Below are 12,325 nucleotides of genomic sequence, written 5' to 3'. Positions count from 1 at the left end.
TCCCATGAGAAGTAAGCAGCACTACTGAAGAGTATAGTTTTGCCTCTATCACATATGTACATAAATGCTGTCGGGAGAATAAAAGGTACAAATCTCAATGCAAAGGTGATGCAGAAGGGAGTGGGAGAAGAGGAAAAGAGGGCGTAGTCGGGGAAGGCCTCTTAAAAGGAAAAGGAAGGAAGATCTTAAGGAGATAGAAACCCCATTTTGATGATCTCCTTTTAGCCCACACTCCACTACTTGGGATCAGCCTCAATGAAGAATAGTTAACCCCCCCCCCCCCCATGTGGAGACCTGGTTTGTGCTCTGGCACTTAATGTCACTTCCATCATTACAAAAAGTCCCAAGAGGTTGGGCAAACCTCCCAGATTTGAAGCATCTCTCAGGAGACGAGCAAAGAAGGTGTGCTGTTTGGGCCACTGTAAACATCACTTCCTCAAGCCAAGGAAATGCTCCAGGATTTCCAAATGTCACCATTATCACCATCTTGGAGAAGAAAGGAGAGAGAGGTGACTAAAGAAACTACTGTGGAATCTCACTTTAAAAAAAAAATCACAGTAGGAAACGGCAGACGTGAACTTTGCTGCACTTGAGGTACGGAAATCCGGGAACATCATCAAATGCTTTCCATGGTCTTTTGTATCCTTAAAAAGCTATTCCAGGAACTAAGCCTTAAGACATTTACCAAGGCACTAATACTCAAAAATAGTAGCTCATTTTGTCAGAGCTGAAGGTGCCCTGCCTTACTCTTTTCCCGTCACCGATAGAATAAATCAAAGCTGTAGACTAAATCCAGTATTGTTCAACCAATTCTACCCACCTGTTGAACAAGCAACCCAAAGCCGATATTAGAAAACCGCTCTTCTGGGAAACTCTCCCAACTCAGCAGGAGAACAGCCGAAAGTCTTTCGGTCACAGAAGGTTGGTGACTGTGCTCTGGAAGTGCCCAAGAAGGAGAGACTCTATTACTATTAATCCACTTTTCAAAAATATCATCAAAGCACCTTGGCCTAACCAATAACCCCAAGAAGACTCACACTAAATTCTAGCTCAATCTTTACACACACTTATTAATCTCTATCAGTCAGAGAGCGGAAACTTGTCACATATTCCACTTCCTTAGCAGCAGGTGCCTGGGAATCAGAAGGACCTGGGTTCTAAACCCAGCTCCACCAGCGTCTGCTGTGTGACCTCCAGAAAGTTACTTAACTTCTCAGTGCCAGTTACTTCATGTGTAAAATGGGAATTGAGACAACGAGCCCCAAGTGGGACATGGACTGTGTCCAACCTTGTATCTACTCCATAGCTGAGAAGCGGCATGGTTCAGTGGAATGAGCACGGGCTTGGGAGTCAAAGGTCACCGGTTCGAATCCCAGGTCTGCCACTTGTCAGCTGTGTGACTGTGGGCAAGTCACTTAGCTTCTCTGTGCCTCAGTTCCCTCATCTGTAAAATAGGGATTAAGACCGTGAGCCTCACGTGGGACAACCTGATCACCCTGTATCTATCCCAGCGCTTAGAACAGTGCTCTGCACATAGTAAGCTCTTAACAAATACCAACATTATTATAGCTTTCATCAGTGCCTGGCACATAGTAAGTGCTTAAATTGTCTTATGCCATCGAGTCATTTCCGACCCATAGCGACACCATGGACACATCTCTCCTGGAATGTCCCTGCTCATCTGCAGTCGTTCTGGTAGTGTATCCATAGAGTTTTCTTGATAAAAATACAGAAGTGGTTTACCTCTGCCGCCTTCCGCGCGGTCCAGCGCTTAGAACAGTGCTCAGCACATAGTAAGCGCTTAACAAATACCAACATCATTAAACTCGAGTCTCCTCGCTCGACTCTCTCCCATGCCGCTGCTGCCCAGCATGGGTGAGTTTTGACCTGTAGCAGATTAACTTCCACTCACCAGCCACTGCCCAAGCTAGGAATGGAATGGGTAGGCCTCTACCTGACTCTCCCTCCTGTAGCCGAGACCGGGTAGAGGACGGGAAACTCTCCAGTTGCAGCGCTGAGCGGCAAAGTGATTAAATACCATAAAAAACCGCAAGGAATAAGAGAAGGACTCCTGAGTCAAGAAAGTCAACAGGTTTTGGGGTGACAATGTGGAGCCCACATAACATTAAGCTTTAAGCCAAAATCAATACCTTTAGAGGAACTGTGTCCCAGTCTTTTTCGAGACTGAGACCTGAACACCACAGCCAACTTCTAGAATAGTTTCTCCGTTGCCACCATGTGTGACATTCTTTAAATCGAGAAATGGAAAGACATGGTTACAAATAAGAAGGTCCATCACTGGAGAAGGAAGGCCCGCTGCAGCAGATGAGACACAGGGCAACCATCAATAAGAGAAGGATATCCAAAGAGCCGATCTTGGTGAGCTGGTATGGAGAAAATGGAAAATAGGGTCAACAGATGAAACATTTAGAGCAAATGAAATATCATACAGCTGTGGGCAACTAGGAGAGAGCCATTTAAGGTGGCTCAGCTTGGCATAGGACAATTGGAAGTGAGGCTCAGAGACGATCCAAGAACAAAAACAGAGTCAGACACCACAGACAGCAAACCCCACGGTGCAGCAACAGTTCATCGCTGCAGAAACACGGTATCAAAAGGATTGTCGGTTACATCTCAAGTCTTATCAGTCAGAATCCTCATCAGTTGTAGCACCTTCCAACCCAAAGGGTGGGAGGTTTGTCAAATGTTCATGTGAGTGGCTTTCAAGCATCGTAAACCAGCAGCATAATTATGTATCTTGGTATCTAGACTGTATAACAATAATATATAGGGGAATATAAGGGGAAGCAGCGTGGCTCAGTGTAAAGAACCTGAGCTGCGGAGTCAGAGGTCATGAGTTCGACTCCTGGCTCTGCCACTTGTCAGCTGTGTGACTGTGGGCAAGTCACTTCACTTCTCTGTGCCTCAGTTCCCTCATCTGTAAAATGGGGATTAACTGTGAGCCTCACGTGGGACGACCTGATTATCCTGTATCTCCCCCAGCGCTTAGAACAGCGCTCTGCACATAGTAAGCGCTTAACAAATACCAACATTATTATAATAGTAATATTGGTACTTATTAAGCACTATTTGTCAAGCACTATTCTAAGCACCATGATTCAATCCCTGTCCCATATGGGGCTCACAATAAGTAGGAGGGGGAACAGGTATTGAATTCCCCAAGCTGCAGCAGCATTGTATAGTGGCTAAAGCACAGGCCTGGGAGTCAGAAGGTCATGGGTTCTAATCCTGGTTCTGCCGCCTGCCTGCTGTGTGATCTTGGGGAAGACACTTCAATTTTCTATGCCTCAGTCCCCTCATCTGTAAAATGGAAATTAAGACTGTGAGACCTCCGTGGGACAGGGACTGGACCCAACCTGATTTGCTTATTTTCACCCCAACACTTAGTACGGTGCCTGGCACATAGTAATCGCTTAAATATATTTATTATTTTGAAGGTGAGGTAACAAGCGAAGAGAAGTGACTTGCCCAAGGTTACACAGCAGGCAAGTGGCAGAGCTGGGATTAGAACGCAGGTCCTTCTGATTCCCTAGACCATCCGGCTTCTTTGGTTTTGACCAAAGGTTTTGATCCTTGGGGCCCCGGCTGTAGACACCCTACTGGCGTGGGTAAGCCATGGTTCTGATCCAGGAATGGCACTGCAGATGGTCTTCTGCCCGTGACACTGGACAGTACCTCAGTCTCTTTCTCTACCCTCAACTACTCTAGAGTCTATCCTCTAGACTGGAAGCTCACTGTGGGCAGGCAATGTGTCTGTTTACTGTTGAATTGTGGAGTTAGCAAACATGTTCCCTGCCCACAAGGAACTTTAGATGACAGAAAACAACTATCCCTGGTGTCTCTTGGTTCTATATTCCGGGTCGAGTCCAAGATCATACTGTGAAATATGTCCTGCTGCCAGGGAGGGAGGAGTGGGGAGAGCTTTATCTAGATATGGAAAAATTAGGCTGCCTAAGTGAAGGTTGGCTCTGGAAGCATTTATTGAAAGCTCTCCCCTAAAGTCCTCCTGACTGGAACCTTCTTATACACACAGCTGTATCGGAAGGGAAGTTGCCAGTTCAGAAACTCTGAAAGGAAATCAAGCGGCCTGTTTGAAGGGAGGAAAATCGGGTTGCCTCTTTAAAGGAGAGGTTCATAAGAGGCAGTTGGAAACCCCTCTCTGTACTCCAGCTAATGGTAGATGGACCTTGAAGTAAACTGAACTGGCTGAAGTTCACCACAACTCTCTCACTTTGCTGCGGGGTTGGGTTGGAGGAGGGGGAGAGCACTTTTGCATATATGTATACATCTATAATTCTATTTATATTGGTGCCTGTTTACTTGTACTGATGTCTGTCTCCCCCACCTCTAGACTGTGAGCCCACTGTGGGCAGGAATTGTCTCTCTCTATTGCTGTGTTGTACCTTCCAAGCACTTAGTTCAGTGCTTTGCACACGGTAAGCGCACTCAATAAATACAATTGAATGAATTAATGGAAGAGAGCTAGGAGAAGTGTCATTTTTCCCTCAGGATCTCCCCACAGCTGACCTTTCGGCCACCACATCCCACTGCCCTTCTTTTCCTGTTCCAGGGCCAATTAGTACAACCCCAGCCCTTCTCTGCTCCTCCCAAGATTTTGGAGATATGAGGAGGATTATTCTGCATACATAAGAGAAGCAGCATGGCCCAGTGGAAAGAGCCTGGACCTGGGAGCTAGAGGACCTGAGTTCTAATCCTAGATCCCCCATTTGTCTGCTACGTACCTTGGGGAAGTCACTTAACTTCTCTGTGCTTTAGTTAACACATCTGTAAAATGGGCATTAAGACTGTGACCCCCATGTGGACAGAGTCTGTGTCCAACCTGATCAGCTTGTATCTACCCCGACACTTAGTACAGGGCCTGACACAAAGTAAGAGCTTGCTTACCATAAAAAAAACCCTCCCCACCGATGTCGTAGTTCCAGTAGGGATTCTCCTACCTCTGGTGTTTCTTTGACACCCAAAGGGGAGGTGTGGGTTCGATTTTGGCAAAGTTTCCACACAAAAATAATGGTATTTGTTAAGTGCCTACTGGGGACCAATTTTTATACTAAACACTAGGGTAAATACAAGACAATCAGGTCAGACACAATCCCTGTCCCTCATGGGGCTTGCAGTCTGAGTGGGTGGGGAAAAAAGATACTGAATCCCTACTTTGCAGATGAGGTAACTGAGGCACAGGGAAGTTTCAGCTTTAAAAACTCCACAACTCACTGGAACTTCTGAGGGCACAGGATAGCAAACTCAATCGCCTTATCGAGGTTCCATTTGAGCGAAAGCACCCCCGGATCAGCATTGATAAGTTACTAGAGAGAATCATCCCCCTCGTGTCACTTTTTCTCCAAGTCTACTGTAACATATATATTCATCTTGTCAGATTGCTATATAAATAGATGAGGTAAAACAACATGGCATTTGTTGTACTTCAATTACTTTCTTGTATAATGTCAAGAAGTAAAAGCTAACAAACCATAACTTTTCTTGACATTTCCTCCCTCCAGTGACCAATGATGGATTTGCCCTAAAAAAGCATTCATCATTTTAAAGAACGGTAAAGATACTGAATTTCTTTGTGTCTTTTTTTTTCCTCTCCACTTTTCAGTCATGTGGTTAAATTGAAAAACTCAGCTCTACTCCTGACAGGAATCAGATTTGGTTGATAATATTGAACGTTCCCGATCCTGGGGGATGTTTGAAGTCATCCAAGCAGAGAAAGCATGAATTCTCAGCTCGGACCAAGCTAATCTTTGGATTTTGGTCTTTTTAGTTCTCCCTCAGAGTGCATTATGTTGACTGTCCAGGAAGAAAAAAAAAACCCTAGAAAAGAGAAGGAGAATGAGAGAAGGAAAATATGATAATCTCAAGTGGGCAGGACCATAAATCCAGTTTTTTGGGTGTTTTTTTTTTTTTTTAAAAAAAAGAGGAAGAATTTATAATCCACTGTATCTATTGAACATCTACTCTGCAGAGAGTACTATGCTGCATTTAGCATTCAGGGGTTATTCAGAGTGACAGATCTGAGCCCTGCCTTCAAGAAGCTTACAGTATAACACAGAGGCCCAGCAGACATAAATTGGTAAATATATACTAGCTAAAAGAGCAAATGAGTGAATTTTAAATAAAACCAAGAATAAATGCATCACCGACTGATGTCCTATTTATTTACCTTCCTGCCAATCTTAGCATGATTTTTTCAACTGTAAAACATGGGAGAGCTTTTACACGGTGAATTAAGTTTAACATTAAGGCATGCAGGAGGAAAAAAAAAGAAAAGGAGAGAAAGAAGAGAGAAAGATAAGAGGAAGCTGTGTGACCTAGTGGAAAGAGCAAGGGTCTGGGATTCAGAGGACCTAAATTCTAATCCTGGCTCCACCACTTGCCTGCTGTGGGACCTTGGGAAAGTTTTTTTTAATTTTCTGGGTCTCAGTTTCCTCATTCAAAAAATGGGGATTCAATACCTATTCTTCCCCCGACCTAGACTGTGAGTTTCATGTGGGAGAGGGACTGTATCTAACCTGCTTGATTTAAATCTACCCCAGAGTTTAGAACAGTACTTGACACACTGTGTTACAAATACTGTAATTTAATAATCTAATATAGAGGTTTCAGGAGATAGGAAGCTAGGAAAAGCAACCTGAGAAGCAGTGAGGCCTAGCAGAAATAGCACAGGCCTGGGTTCTAGTCCCAGCTCTGCCACTTGCCTGCCGTGTGACCTTGAAAATAGGATTGGACACAGTCCCTGTTCCAGATGGAGTTCCCAGTCTCAAGCCCCATTTTACAGATGAAGTAACTGAGGCCCAGAGAAGGGAAGTGACTTGCCCAAGGTCACACAGCAGAAAAGTGGCAGAGCCGGGATTAAAACCCATGATCTGACTCCCAGGCCTGTGCTCTCTCCATTACGCCATGCTGCTTCACCTACCCCAGTACACAGTAAGTGCTTAAATACCGCAAAGATTTTTAGTATTCCCAGCCTGATAGATGCTATCATTCTTTGAAAGTACATGTGTATATTATTTTCCTCTTCAAAGACTGGGAAAGGGAATTATGCGGTTTTAGGCAATTTTGTGATGAATACCCTAAAAAAGAAGCATGCTGAGATGGCTGAGGGGGTGGCGAGGCTGGGAAAATTTGGGTAACACAAGGATGCACTCAGGCATAGCAAGTCCACTGTCATCCTCCCTGCTGGTCTGTATTTTCCCAAGCGCTTAATACAGTGCTCTGCACACAGTAAGGTCTCACATACGATTGAACGAATGAAAAACAGGCAGAACAAGCTTCCCAACCCAGAGCCCAAACTTAAGCTGAGACCAAGGGGTGGGTATTGTACTATTTTACTCTCCCCAGCACCTAGTACTGTGCTCTAAAAACTCATGAGACTCTCAGTACCCACCACTGATTGACCAGAGAGGTGAGTATGAGGAAAGCGGGGGCTGGGAGCGGGGGGAAGGGAGGCGGGTGGGCAGCGGAGAGAGGGGAGGTAAGTTTCCCAAGTGAGAAGGTGCAAAGAAACTAGGAGAGACCTTCTTATTCCCCAACAGCAACATCACAGCCTCCGCCATCTCTCACATTCTCAGAGGCCCAGTTGATTAAGATGATTGACATCAAATTATTCAGACTAGGTAAAAATGTGGGTGCTCCATTCAAAATAAGACAGCATACATAAAGGAAAGAATTGCTATCAGTGACATTTACATGTCCTATATAGTGGAATTAGTAGTAATAACAATAATGGAATTTGAGAGAAGCAATGTGGCTCAGTGGAAAAAGCCCAGGCTTGGGAATCGGAGGTCTTGGGTTTTAATCCTGGCTCCGCCACTTGTCAGCTTTGTGACTTTGGGCAAGTCACAACTTCTCTATGCCTCAGTTACCTCATCTGTAAAATGGGGTTGAAGACTGTGAGTCCCACATGGGACAACCCGATCACCTTGTACCTACCCCAGCGCTTAGAACAGTGCTTGGCACATAGTAAGCGCTTAACAAATATCAACATTATTATTAAGCACTTATGCCTGCTCACTGCTGCGATAGATAATATAATCAGAATGGTCATAGTTCCTGTTCCACATGGACTCTCGGTCTAAAAGGGAGGGAGAACAGATGTTTACTCCCTATTTTAAAGATGAGGAAACTGAGACCCAGAGTTAGAAAGCAACTTGCCCAAAGCAGAGCTGAGATTAGAACCAGGTCACCTGACACACAAGACCTTTCTGAGTTGTTTCCATTAGACCACCCTTCTCCAAAACTAATGTAGCATGTCTTCCAGTAGATCTCATTTTCATCAAATAAGACACTCTTAAATAAGGTGAGGTGCCCAGATTTTTCTGCCCAATACCAATATTCTATCTCTCCAGCAGGCCCTCAACCTATACTCTTTGGACAAGGCCAAGCCCAAATCATAATTCCTTGACATGGTAGAACATTTTTCTATTCTCCCAAAGTGCTTTCACAGCAGTTGATTCAACTACATTCTCACAGCACTCCTTTGAGGTAGATATCTTCACTTTAGAGATGGGAAAACTGAGACTTAAAGAGATCAAGTGACTCGTCTGAGGTCACACTGCAAGTCAGGAATAAGGCTGGGATTTGAATCCATGTCTCCTTACTTCCAGACCCATGTTCTTCTTTCCATTAAAATCAGTCTGCTTCCCGCATTCCCCATCAAAATATAAACACTTTTGGGGGTCCCCTTCTTTCAATTTTGCCTGGAGCCCCCAGTCGTAAGCTCATACCATTCAGAAAGACCATCATAAATGAATGCCAATGAATTGGCAACTCCAATCACCCTTTCCCACCACAGAATAGGCAGTGTGTCTACCAACTCTTATTCTGAACTCTCCCAAGTGCTTAGTACAGTACTCAGCACACACGAAGTACTCAATAAATATAATTGAGTGATATACCCTGGGCAGGGATCATGCCTACCAACTCAAGACAATAAGCTCATTGTAGGCGGCGAACGTGTCTGTCAACTCTGTTGTAATGGACTCTCCCCAGCACTTAGTACTGGGCTCTGTACATTGTAAGGACTCAACAAATACCAGACGATGATGATGAACTCAGTGTTCTCTCCCAAGTGCTTAGTATAGTGCTCTGCGCCCACTGAGACCTCAATAAATACCACTGATTGATACCCTCACTGAGAAACCTATCTCTATTTCGCTTCCGACTACATAATGGAGAGTTAGGCCTGAACTCTCAGCCGGTTTCCCTGATTATTTGTTATTTTTCATTTTCGTCATTTTGGATTTTGGCATTTCAAATAGAAACTGAATTACAGCACTTATCTAATAAGACTTTCTATATTGAGAAACAGGATGCTAGCGAGCATAAAAAAAATTATGCTTTTTTATTAGTATGTCCAAAACTAGAACACAATAAAATATGGACCTTTCAGAGAAAGGAAAGGGAAAAAAAAAAAAAAGCCTTCACAATGGGGAAGGAGAGCCAGGAGCAGATTACTTACTGCTCCAGAATCCAATATTGTAAAGGATATTTTTTTGCCTATGCCACATTTTTAATGTCTCAGTGAGCTCAGTGTGCTGTGGCTATCAATCACAGGAACCTACTGACGTTATGAAACTGCTTTTAAGATATACGGAGTTTTCAGAGCCAAAGTTGTCTGAAGAATAAAAATCTTCAAAGCTCGTATATTTTCAAAAATATCTATTTGATACACCAGCTGTCTCTACTCCATAACTGTCTGGCAGAGTGCATGAATATTGTTTTGTGAGACAGGGCATTAAAATGGAGAACAAAAACTTTTTATGTTGATTCCTGCAGAGCCCTCGGCCCATCTCCATCTGCGGCCACAGAGGTCTCACGGAACCATGGATGGGGAAATGACGTGGATTCAAATTCAGCTGAGCCCATAGACCTTTTAAGACACCTTTTCCCTCCATGCAAAAGTCCAATTTCTGCCTCTGCCCCATAGAAAACAAATCTGAATAGGGTAGGCCCTTCATTAAATTGAAAGCTCCTCAAAGCCTGGGGTCTACTGTACTCTCCACTCATTTAAATCATCAATAAATTCTACTGAATGATTAGAGCCAGTCCTTTTTCCAGCCCGTCTGTCCCCTGTCCAGAATCATCACTGGATGACTTCGAGCCTAGTAATTTTCTTTTCCATTCCCATCCTCCATCTTGCTGCTGAGTCCCAGAGTTAAGATGCAGTACTCACGTTCAGACACTCGGAAAGGTAAAGTAAGTTCGGGAATAAGGGGCTGGATGTGGTGGGTATGGATCCACCCCACCCTGGAGAAATGCTCTAGGCCTGGAAGAACTCTGGATCCTACCAGAAAATCGCATCAGTGACATCACCAAGTTCCATGTAAGATCTTAATGAGCAAGGAACGTCCCCGTGGCTCAGTGGAAAGAGCCCGGGCTTTGGAGTCAGAGGTCATGGGTTCGACTCCCGGCTCTGCCACTTGTCAGCTGTGTGACTGTGGGCAAGTCACTTCACTTCTCTGTGCCTCAGTTACCTCATCTGTAAAATGGGGATTAACTGTGAGCCTCACATGGGACAACCTGATTACCCTGCATCTACCCCAGCGTTTAGAACAGTGCGCTGCACATAGTAAGCGCTTAACAAATACCAACATTATTATTATCCCTGCCTATTGTTAGACTGTACTCTCTTTCCCTGAGCCCCTCCTTTCTTCTTCTCCCACTCCCTTTGGCACCGCCCCTACTTGCTCCCTTTATTCATTCTCCCTCCCAGCCCCACAGCACTTATGTACATAGCTATAAGTTATTTATATTAATGCCTGTCTCCCCCCCAAAATGGAAGCTCGTTATAGACAGGGTATGTGTCCGTTCACTGTTATATTGTACTCTCCCAAGCACTTAGCACAAGGCTCTGCACACAGTAAACTCTCAGTAAGTATGATTGAACTCTCCCAAGCTCTTAAGACAGGGCTCTGCCCAAAGGAAGTTCTCTATAAACACCCTTGATTGATTAATTACATGTTATCACTGCATCTCAGTGACCACCCTAATTTAGCTGCAGCAAATACTGGTTTGGATCTCCCCACACCAAAAACTACCACAGTTATTTGATACGGATAGAAAAAGAGACCTTGAATCCTGTTTCCTTCCCATCCCTACAGAAGTCAGAAAAGTTACTTTAGGAACCTTAAACAGAACCCTTTGTGTTGGAAATTCATTTTCTGGAGGTTACTGAGATTAGAGAGAGATGAATTTAGTTAAATCACATTTTATCCACAGGAGAGCAGGGAAATAAGATGGAGAAGCAGGGTGACAGGAAGAGTAAGACTAATTCCAAAAACCAGAAAATTACATTTTTGAGTAGTTACCTTGGTGAGTTGGGTGTTCAAGTATAAGCCACTTTAATCTTTTGTAAAGAAGATTCCCTTGGGGGGAAAAAGGAGAAAAGATCTGTGAAACAGATTGGAAAGGGCTCCTAATTGGCTGGCTTTGGGTGGGGCTTTGACAAGAGCAGAGACTCCATTAGCTTGTAACTCCTTGAGAGCAGTGATTGTATCTTTCAGGCGTCTCGTACTCACCCAACTCCTTAGTACAGTGCTCTACACACAATCGCTACTCAAATACTATTGAGTAATTAAAGGATATTGAAGAGACAATTCTAACTGCAAGGACTCTCTAAGTCTGTGTTCCTTAAGATGTCTTGGATCAAGCTTTCAAGCCACAAAACAAGAAATAAGTATACAAGTGGCTTTCGGTCCCAGTTTTACTCTCTGGAGAAAAATTCATGGTATCTCCAGATGTTTTTCAAACACTGTGGACATTTAGTTGAATGTACTGGGGGAAAACTAAATCAAGTGTGAATTGTTTACACACAGCTAGATGCACAAACTTCAACATACACAGAGACTAGCATAAATACACAAGCAAAGTCCCTTGGATGCTCAAAATTCTGGCAATGGTACTCACTCATAAATCAGCATACAGCACAACATATTCAGCTAGCACATAAGCCCCACAATCCATGTGAAGCAAAGTCACCCACTCTCCCTTTCCTGAATTTAAAGATGGTGCCCAGCTCAATGATTGGGTCTGATTTCCAGAGGGTTGTGGGAAATAGAAGCCTCTCGGAAATATAGTTCCCAGATACCTAAAACTGGGAGGTCGTTTCCTAATCTCTCCTTTGATCTATTTCACCTTTAGTGGGGAACTGATCACTCCCGTGCACAGTGTTTGCCAATAAACATTTTAATGAAGAGATGAGAGGACGGTGTTCTGATTGGCTTGAAAGAAAGGTGCATGGGTTTCTATAACCAGAAAAAGAAAATAGAGGAACTTGTTCTTC

At 44.0% G+C, this 12,325-nt stretch overlaps 1 long non-coding RNA gene across 1 annotated transcript; it reads right to left on the bottom strand.

Annotated features, from left to right (window-relative positions):
* Positions 1 to 285: 285 nt before the first annotated feature.
* LOC103169273 lies at positions 286 to 12,070 on the bottom strand. Its single transcript, XR_485675.3, has 5 exons — positions 11,950 to 12,070; positions 11,352 to 11,408; positions 2,151 to 2,384; positions 821 to 936; positions 286 to 486 (listed from the first exon to the last, which is right to left on the bottom strand). It is a non-coding gene; the product is annotated as an uncharacterized LOC103169273 (long non-coding RNA).
* Between the last annotated feature and the right edge of the window lie 255 nt (positions 12,071 to 12,325).

The sequence above is a fragment of the Ornithorhynchus anatinus genome, chromosome 11 (assembly GCF_004115215.2).
Source record: "Ornithorhynchus anatinus isolate Pmale09 chromosome 11, mOrnAna1.pri.v4, whole genome shotgun sequence".
Lineage (NCBI taxonomy): Eukaryota > Metazoa > Chordata > Mammalia > Monotremata > Ornithorhynchidae > Ornithorhynchus > Ornithorhynchus anatinus.
This window is presented reverse-complemented; position numbering and strand designations above follow the sequence as displayed.